At 43.5% G+C, this 10024-nt stretch overlaps 1 protein-coding gene across 1 annotated transcript in view; it reads right to left on the bottom strand.

Annotated features, from left to right (window-relative positions):
- Nucleotides 1-10024, bottom strand: part of NSG2 (neuronal vesicle trafficking associated 2) — a 63046-nt gene that overhangs the window by 28052 nt on the left and 24970 nt on the right. The gene's annotated exons all lie outside the window — the stretch shown is intronic.

Here is a 10024-nt window from a genome sequence, read left to right as displayed (position 1 = left end):
TGAAAGTACTGACCACTGCAATTAGATAGGAAATGACATCAGGAGTCTAAAAATTGCCAACAGGAAATAACATAAGAAAACTAAATATCAGAAAAAGAGAAGCAATATTAGAACTACGGGCAGATGGAACAATTGTTTATTCTTTGTAAATACAAAGAATCAAAATTTTAAACAAATTATTAGAAATAATAAGAGAAGTTGGTAACTGTCTGGTGGCAAATAAATATACAAAATTCAAAAGCATTTTTATTAAGTGTAAATAATACCCAGTTAAAAAATAATGAAAGAAAAGATTCCTTTTACAATATCAACAACAACAACAACAACAAAAAATAGCTAAAATACTTTGGAATAAATTTAACAAGAACTGCAAAAACGATCTTAAAGCTCAACTGAAAGTGATGAAAGTCATCAACAGATGCGATCTTGTTTCTAGATAGAAAATCTCAATATTTTAGGCCAGGCGTGGTGGCTCACATCTGTAATCCTAACACTTTGGGGGACCAAGGCGGGTGGATCACCTGAGGTCAGGAATTTAAGACCAGCCTGGCCAATATGGTAAAACCACATCTTTACTAAAAAATACAAAAATTAGCCAGGTGTGGTGGTGCGTGCCTGTAATCCCAGCTACTCAGGAGGCTGAGGCACAACAATCACTTGAACCCGAGAGGTGGAGGTTGCAGTGAGCTGAGATCACACCACTGCACTCCAGCCTGGACGACAGAATAAGACTCTATCTTAGAGACAATCTCAAATTGAATCTGTAAATTATGTAACAATAAAATAAATATAAAATCCAAACATATATATGGTTATATATAAATATATATAACATTATATATATAACATATATAAATATATACATTTACCTGCAAAAGCAAAATGCAAGAATGGGTAAGGAGTGAAAGGAATGAGAGAAGAATAATTTACACAGATATAAACATGTATAACAAAGCTGTAATTGAGAGAGTTTGGTATACAATAACAAAAAACTGTCAGATCAATAGAAGAAAAGAGAGAACAGAAGTAGATTGAAACCCATATGGAAATGCAGTATCTTTTTTAAAGGTTGTATGTCAAGTCAGAGAGGGAAAAGATTAATAAATGATCTTAGAACACCTGACAAACTGCCATTCAAAAAGAAATAAACTTGGATTCCCAGCTCACTCTTCACACAGAGACAAATTCCAGATGAATCAAAATTGTAACATATACAACACAATCATAAAAGCACCAGAAGAAAACATAAATTTAGGGTGGGGGATGGCCTTAATTTTTAAAGTCAAATGTATCAATATTTTCCCTCATGCCTTGTGGAGTCCATGATTAATTTGAGTTAAAGCAAAAGTTAGAAATATTGTAGAATGAAAAAAGCAGTTACACCATAAACAAAGCCAGAAGGCAAAGGACTGAGGAGATACCAAACAAAGGAGAAAAACTAAGTCTGTGGCTTTGGGAGGTAGCAACACAAATCAGGAGGAAGGAACAAACGGTCCAGCCAGATAAGAATTTTTCCAGAAAAGAACCAATGATCAAACAGGCAATAAGAACCCAAAAAGAAGCTCAAACTCACTGATAATGAAAGATGTGCGTGGCTGGGCATGGTGGCTCACGCCTGTAATCCCAGCACTTTGGGAGGTTGAGGTGGGCTGATCACGAGGTCAGGAGTTCGAGACCAGCCTGGCCAACATGGTGAAACCCAGTCTCTACTAAAAATACAAAAATTAGCCAGGCGTGGTGGCAGGTGTCTGCAATCCCAGCTACTCAGGAAGCTGAGGCAGGAATCGCTTGAGCCTGGGAGGCAGAGATTGCAGTGAGCTGAGATTGCACCACTGTACTCCAGCCTGGGCAACAGAGCGAGACTCCATCTAAAAAAAAAAAAAAGAGAGAGAGAGAGAAAGACATGGAGACTTCAAGAGGAGGGGCCATTTCCTACCTATCAGATGGGTAGGACTTAGAGTTGGTTAAAACCTGGTGCCAGCACACGGGGAGGAGCAGCTCACGCTTAGGCCCTATGGGGGAACATATTTGGAAGGTAATTCAGCAAAATTTATTAATTAAAATGGATATATACCCTCTGGAAAGGTTTTTAAGATTGAAGACTCTCACGCCCTCCACTTACACTTGCAGAACATATGAAAGGGGTGTGCGTGTGCATGTGTGTGTGTGCGTGTCTTAGTCCATTTGGACTGCTATAACAAAATACCATAGACTGGATAGCTTAGAAACAACAGACATTTATTTCTCACAGTTCTGAAAGTTGAGAGACCTAAAATGAAGGCACCAGGAGATTTGGTATCTGGGATGGGTCCATTTTCTGGTTCATAGATGGCGCCTTCTATCGGTGTCCTCACATGGTGGAAGGGTAGATCAAGCTTCTTGGGGCCTCTGTTATAAAGACACCAAGCCCATTCATGAGAGCTCCACCCCTGTGATCTAATCACTTCCCAAAGGCCCCACCTCCTAATACCTAATATCAGCTTGGGGGTTAGCATTTCAACATAGGAATTTGTGGGAAAACACAAACATTCAAACTGTAGTAGTGCGTGTAGTTCACTGGAAGGAGGTTCACTGCAGTTTGATTTCAGCAGCAGAAGGCTGAAAGCTAGAACAATCGTGGACTAATTGAGAAAGATGATGAAACATCCTCTGTCTACAACCATTAACAAGAACAAAAAGGATCTCAGTGTGCTGATGTGGAAAGATCTCTGAGATATATTATTAAGAGAAAGAAGCAAGGTACAAGAGAATGTGTATACGATGGTTACATTTGAGAAGATGAATGAGGAAATCAAGTTTAAGTGTGTGTGTGTGTGTGTGGTGTGTGTGTGTGCGTGTACTGTACATATAAGACCTTTAGGAAATGTCCCTGGATGAGATCATAGGAACATAGGAAGCTGCTCTTGGACTAACAGAACTTTCTGCAATGATGGAAATGTTCTCTAAATTTCAGCTGTCCAATATGGTAGTCACTAGGCTCACATGGCTACTAAGTACTTGAGATGTGGCTAGTGTGACAGAAATTAAACTTTAAATTGCATTTTGTTTTAACCAGTTTAAATGTATATAGCCACAGGTGGCTAGGGGCTTCCAATTTGGATAGCACAGATGTAGACAACAGATATTTTTTGTGAGAACTATGAAGGAGGGAAAGGGAGACTTTAATTTCTCAGTGAATGCCTTTCTGTACTGTTGGAATGTTGTGCATTTATATGTTATTTTTATTTTAAAACAAAGGTTACTGACCACCTACTGTATTCAAGGCCCCAGAATGTATAGGCATAAGGGGCTATACAACTGAATCAGGGCAGTTTCTGTCCTCAAGAGCCCAGGACCGGAAAAACGCAGGAAAGGAAATAACTGCAAGAAGGAGGGAAAGATGACCAATTCTGCCCAGTGATTAAGGTCCCACAAAGGAAATGGTCAGTCCTTTCCGAAAATGAGGAAGAGAGGTGGGGCTACTAGGAAAGGAGGTGATGTCCCAGCCAGTTTTATGAGATGAACAGGTGGCCACCAGACTGTGGGGAGAGAAAAGCATTCGGAGTAGAAAGAACAGCTAAGCGGAGGAGTAAAGATGAAATCGGGTCCAGTGTGTTGAGAATTCCACAGGTAATTTAGTTTGTTGGGAGGAGGCTGAAGAGATGAGCAAGAGACAGGCTCGAGAGACCAAGTATAGCAGGCGAAGGAGTTCAGATTTTACCCTAATGACCAAGAGAAGCCCCAGAATGGTTTGAAGCAGGGAAAGGAAGTGATTGCCTGTGAGTTTCAGAAGAGACACACTCTGACCATGGCTTGACATGTCAAAACCGAAGACAGGAGCTGGAAATGAGAAGGGCAGTTGAAATATCTGCAAGATTTATTTTTATCCTCCTCTATACAAAAAACAATAAAGCTATTTATAGACCTAAAATTGCATTGAGTACATTTTGCTTTGTACACAAAACAATCATATTGGGTCTGTTTAGGGTTGTGCAGTATCGCACTTCCTGAGGCCATCTCATTTTTTTATTAAGCTTCCTACAACCTTGAGAAGTCTTTCTGTCTTTACCTTTTCTAATTTTTCTAAGGCTTTAAATCTCTGGGAGATTGCTAGGATAAGACACTGAAATAGCGAACAAATCTGACTTATCCTTGGTGGCGTGACTATGGTTTTAGACCCAGCGAATAATGCTGCTAACTCCTAGAGTGAGGCTTCTCAGCATTTGGGGCTGGACAATGCTTTGTTGTAAGGAGCTGTCCTATGCATCATAGGATGTTTAGCTGCATCCCTGGCCTCTACCCACTAGAGACCAATAGCATCCCCACTCCCAGCTGTGACAACCAAAACTGTTTCCAGATATTGCCAAGTGTCCCCTGAGAAACAAAATTACCTCTGACTAAGAACGATTGTTCCAGGCCCCTTGGGGATGAACTCACCCAACTTCCTCATTTTACAGATGGGAAAACTGAGATCCAAAGATTGAGACCAGAAACCAGGTTTTCTGACTCAGTTTGGAGATTCTTTTAGAAATTAGAAATTTTTTTTCTTAGCCTCAGAGAAATGCAATATAAAATAAAGTTGGAGGAGTTTTCATTCAAGTCAGTTTCATTAGCTAAATATTCATTTATATTTAGCTTTTTTTCTCTCTTCATCTCTCTTTTTTTCTCTGTCTCATATCTTGTACACGATTCAGCCTCAAATTTCTGTTTAGTAGCCTGGTTTTCAAGCCACAGATGCTACAGTAGCCAAATTAACGACAATACTTTTTTAAAGACTATGAAAACACCTACCCTCTCTACTTGTAGCAATTTCATTTTTCATTTGCTCCCAGTGAAAGAAGTTAAGGGGAATGTGTCCCATCTATTTTAGGGGCTACTGCATGCCAGGCGCTGTGCTAGCCACATCCCAAGCACCATCATCACAATGGCTCTCTCAAGTGATGGGCACTGGCATCCCCATTTTACAGAAGTAAAAGCTGAGGCTGATGGAGATGAGGTGACTTGCCCAAGGTCACACAGTCCAGTGAGTTATAGAACTAACATTCAAACCAGGTCTATCAGATTGCAAAGTAAAACTGGGTCCAGGTTGTCAAGAATTAGAATGAATGAATGATGATCACCCAAGGGAGGGTTGAAACCCCTTAAAGAACCAAATTCCCTCCCAGTTACTTGGATCACAGAGCTGAGAGCTCAGCATCCCCAGGAGGAAGCGAGGCCTACATGGCAGTTGCTATAACAACTCATTTTCTTATAATTATAGAACCTAGTGGCAACATGAAAAGCTGCACATAGAGTCATCTTATTAGGGCCTTCTTCTGACAGTTCCAGGGGCTTAAACATCATCAATTTTTTAAGAATCACATTTAATATAATCATGCATTGCAGGAGCAGAGGCTCAGAGAGTGACGAAGCCAGGAGATGAGCTCTCCCACCTTGTGACTGGGATTGTGGAGCAGGTGGCATGACAGACCCTGGGGAAAATGGCATCTCTTTCTTGGGAAATTGTCGCTTCTCTTTTTCCCTTTTGGATCAATGCTTTCAGGACTCGGCCAAACAGTGTATTTAAAGAGAAAAAAGAGGACAAGAGAGCCAACACAAAATTAACCTAACACTCGGCAAATAACAGGGATCTGCAGCAAAATTTTAGTATTCTTGCAACCACATTTCAGTTTAGCCTAATTTAGCCGTTTCCCCAAATGTGCAGGGTTTCCCAATTTGGAAGATGGTATAGATAAAAGAATACATGTGTATGCATGCACACACATACACATAACCACACGTCGGTGCACATACCCCTCTGGGTCAGAAAATCCCAACTCTGCCCCCTTATTGGCTGTGTGACCCCAAGTGGCTTAATCAATCATGCTGATCCCCAGCTTTCTCATCCATATATTAAAAATATGCCTCTTTCATGAGTTACAATAAAGATAAAATGGGAAATGACTCACAGGCTATCTGGCACATAATAGAAGTTTAATAAAATAAAGTTGTTATTATTTATTACAGCAACTAATTATTTTTAAAATGTTGTTTTACTTTCTGTGAGTATCTTCCTTTTATTACTCCAATCAAGGATTTGAGAAACCTTTAGGAAGCCCTCTCTTCAGTGGCACCTTCAGCAATCCAGCCAGGTAGCAGAACTCTAGGAAAACCGATGTGCCATCTCGGCAGTGAGGCGCAGGAAGAGAAGGAAAAGTTGTAATGCTAGGACCCTAGGACTTCCAGGTGTGAAAGTGGGGAGTCAAGGACCGGTTCCAGGGGAGATGAGCTCTAAGCGGGGTCTCCAAGCAGAAAACATGGACGGCAATGGAGGCAGAGGACACTGTGGGCAATGCTGGAAGTGTGAAAAGGCATGGCAGTTTAGCAGTGCTGTGAGAGCCCCAGAACACTGGGAGTGCAGGAAGGCAGTGGCAGAGGGACAGGAAGCAGCAGCAAGGCCCACCTTTGGAAGAGCCTGCAGTGCCGGGCTAAGGACATCACACTGCAGCCCCTAGGAAGCAGGGAGACATCGCAGATTTCTCAAGCAAGAGAGTGATCTGATGACCTAACCTGGTTTTTGTCATATTGCATGAAGGGGTGGGACAGAGATGGAGAGCTGGGAGCTGGCACAGTGGAAAGGGTAAGCCAAAAGGAGCAACTGAGCTAGGGCAGCGTCCCCTGGGATGGAGGCCCACAGGTACCAGGCATAGCTTCCCACTGGAGACCCAAGCTAGGTGGCAGCATCCATCTAGCAAGAGACCTCCCTCCCCAGAAATGAAATTATCATGCAGCTACAAGAGGAAGCTCACGTTTATCGAGCCACAGTGGAACAACTGTGTTAGCTTACATTGCCTCACTTAGGCCTTGCACTAGGTCTATGATGGAGCCATCAGCCACCCATTTTGCAGATTGGGAAACACAGGTTCAGAGAGCTGAAATGACATGTTCTAGTTCACAAACCCATGGGATCAAACCCCTAACCCACGTATGTCTTCCGTATTGCCTTTCCACAGTGGTGTGCTGAGAAACCAGCTCTTGGGGGGAGAGGAGGAGATTTGTAGCCTTTGCTGATTTCCATGGTGTAAATACTCCCACCATGATTGATTTCAAGCTTCCAACAGTTTCACAACTGGCTTGCAAACTTGGAAGAACCAGCTCTCAGGAGTGGGTGTGAGTTACTCCAGCCCACCCCTGCAGGAGTCCCATAGGAAACAAGAGTGCTCACTAAACCCTGGAAGTCTTCTTCTACGCTATGTTTATTAACAAGTGACTTGCTTTATTGCAGCATTTACTTACCAGTGTTTGTTTGGATCAATGAGAATGTAAAGCCGGTAATAAAAGCCCATCCTTTTGCGATGGAGTAGTCATTGAATCACCCTGTCTCTCATCAAACCCTATGCACATTCCTCCTAAGGCAGCACCATGTGTGTTTTCTCTCTCAGAGGAACGTTTCGTTAAAAAATTAAGCCACAATTGCTTTGCAACTATCAATTAATAACAGCATATATTTTTGAAGTTCATTCTAACAGTACACTCACAAAGCCAGGAGAAAGCACCTGGACAAAAGCATAGGCCAGCATCTTCAGTCTGACTTTCAATAAAACCCTGGCCAGAAGTGAAATAATAAACATGAAACACTCTGGCAGCCTTTCTCCACCAAGTCCTCATGTGCAAATTCTTTCCATGCCAAATAATGACTCTGCTCCTAACCCAGCAGGCAGTGTTTTTAATAACTTGCCTAAAAATGTTCCTCAAAATTAAAAAGAAAGAGAGAGCAATAAAAACCAAGACAACAGATAATAAAGTAAAATCGCTTATCTCCATTTGCTGCTGTCAGCAAATATTAGAATCCCATGAAATGAAGGCCCTGAAATTTTGATGAAAAATTGGTAGAAGCAAATGGCGAAGCTAGAAGTGTTGTCTAACTTCTTAGGAATGTGGCTTCAGAAAGAGAGTTATGAGGTTGTGTTATCAGCAAGAGTTCAGAAGAAAAGATAGGGCCCTGATTTTAAATAAAGATACTGGAAATGAGGCAACCAGAGCTGTTGATGTGATCGATGTGGAGTTTCTTGGTCAGCCATAAGGATTTTTTTTGTTTGCTCATTCACCTCCTTATTAATTAATTAATTCGTTCATTTGAGACAGGATCTCACTCTGTTACCCAGGTTGGAGTGCAGTGGCATAATCCGGCTCACTGCAGCCTCAACCTCCCAGGCTCAGATGATCCTCCTGCCTCAGCCTCCTGAGCAGCTAGGACCACAGGCATGCGTCACCACTTCCAGCTAATTTTTTGCATTTCTTGTAGAGATGGGGTTTTGCCATGTTGCCCAGGCTGGTCTCAAACTCCTGGGCTCAAGCAATCCTCCCACCTCGGCCTCCCAAAGTGCTAGGATTACAAGTGTGACCCACCACACCCAGCCTTATTCATTTATTAAGGGCATTTTTAAGTGCTTCACCCAGCCAGGTGCTGGCTAGCTTCTTAGGGTACAGAGACAAAAAAGACACCATTCTTGCCTCAAAGAGCTCCTGGTTCAGTCAGCAGGAGACCTAGTAGGTAACTCACTGATGCCAACTCTGTTTAATTGGTACTAGAATGGAGGGTCCTATAGGACGTGCATGAACCCAAAGGAGAAAGGACAGGCTTTGCATGTCAGTGCAAGCAAGACTGCACAGGCCCAGGCCATGTGCGTTTGGTGTTGAGGGATAAATAGGGAGATGGCCCTGTGGCAGGCAGGAAAGACAATCCAGCTAGAAAGGACAACACAGACAACGGCAGGGAGGCATCAAATGGACAGGATCATGAGGGAAAGGCCAGTGCTTCCAGGAGGTGGATGCACCTATGGGAGAGGCAGGTGAGCAATGGAGGCACAGGAATGCCATTGTGGGGCATGTGCTCTAGAAGGGGAGGAGAAAGGACTGGGGCTGCTGAGGAAAGGGGCCAGGGATCAGGAAGAGGGCTGGGACAGGTGGTGATGTAGGTTGAACCACAGCGTTGGAGTGAGAACAGAGAAGAAAGGACAGTCACTAGAGACTTCCAGAGGGAGAGGGGGCCTGGCTCTATGGCTGCTAGATGCAGTGGCCAACACTGAGGAGTCTGGTTTCTGTGTTTCTCCCTGCTTCTTCTCCTGTTAGCGTTGGAGGGAACGTGAGCAGGACTGAGGCTTGAGACAGCGAGCCAAGGCCCCCATTTCTTGGCCCTAGATTATAAAAGGAAAGGAGAAGGAGCCACTGGCAGGTAAGTGAGCTCAGCAGCATCCTTAGGAGCCATTCCTGTGTAGCCAGGGATCCCCTTCCACTTAGCTACAGCCTCCTCTGAGCAATCTTCCCTGACCCTGTCTACCCGGGCAGGTGGCCCAGCTGCACAGCCTCCAGGGTGTGGACCTCAGATGGCTCACTCTGCCTCTCTGAGCCTGTGTTCCTCATGTGCAAGTGGGGTAACAATCCCACCACCCTGGCGTGCTGGGACCATTCAGCGGGGTAGTGCACATAAAGTGCTAGTCACAGGCAGGAGCCCAAAGAGTGGAATGGATCGGTGAATGGATGAAACAGAAAAAAATCCACACCTTCTAATGTTAGCCTGAAACTTCAACCGGGGTTTTATTTTTGTTTTACTTGTTGCTGTTTGTTTTAATAATAGCCCACTGACACTGGTTCTTTTTGTTGTTGTTGTTGTTGTTGTTGTTGCTGTTATTGTTGTTACTGAGTCTTGCTCTGTCGTCAGGCTGGAGTGCAGTGGTGCAATCTCGGCTCACTGCAAGCCCTACCTCTTGGGTTCAAGCAATTCTCCTGCCTCAGCCTCCCAAGTAGCTGGGACCTATAGGTGCGTGCCACCACACCAGGCTAATTTTTGTATTTTAGTAGAAACGGTGTTTCACCATGTTGGCCAGGATGGTCTCCATCTCCTGACCTTGTGATCCACCCACCTCAGCTTCCCAAAATGCTGGGATAACAGGCATGAGCCACTGGTTGTTTAAAAAGGACTGACCCTCTCATTTCCAGTTCTTGGTCCCACCTCATTTTAACGAGAGAATGGTGAGCTCTGGTCCCTTTGGGCTAAGGTGCCACT

The sequence above is a fragment of the Hylobates moloch genome, unplaced genomic scaffold (genome assembly GCF_009828535.3).
Source record: "Hylobates moloch isolate HMO894 unplaced genomic scaffold, HMol_V3 SCAFFOLD_6, whole genome shotgun sequence".
NCBI classification, from domain to species: domain Eukaryota; kingdom Metazoa; phylum Chordata; class Mammalia; order Primates; family Hylobatidae; genus Hylobates; species Hylobates moloch.
The sequence above is the reverse complement of the archived record's forward strand: the minus strand, read 5'-3'. Positions and strand labels throughout refer to the sequence as shown.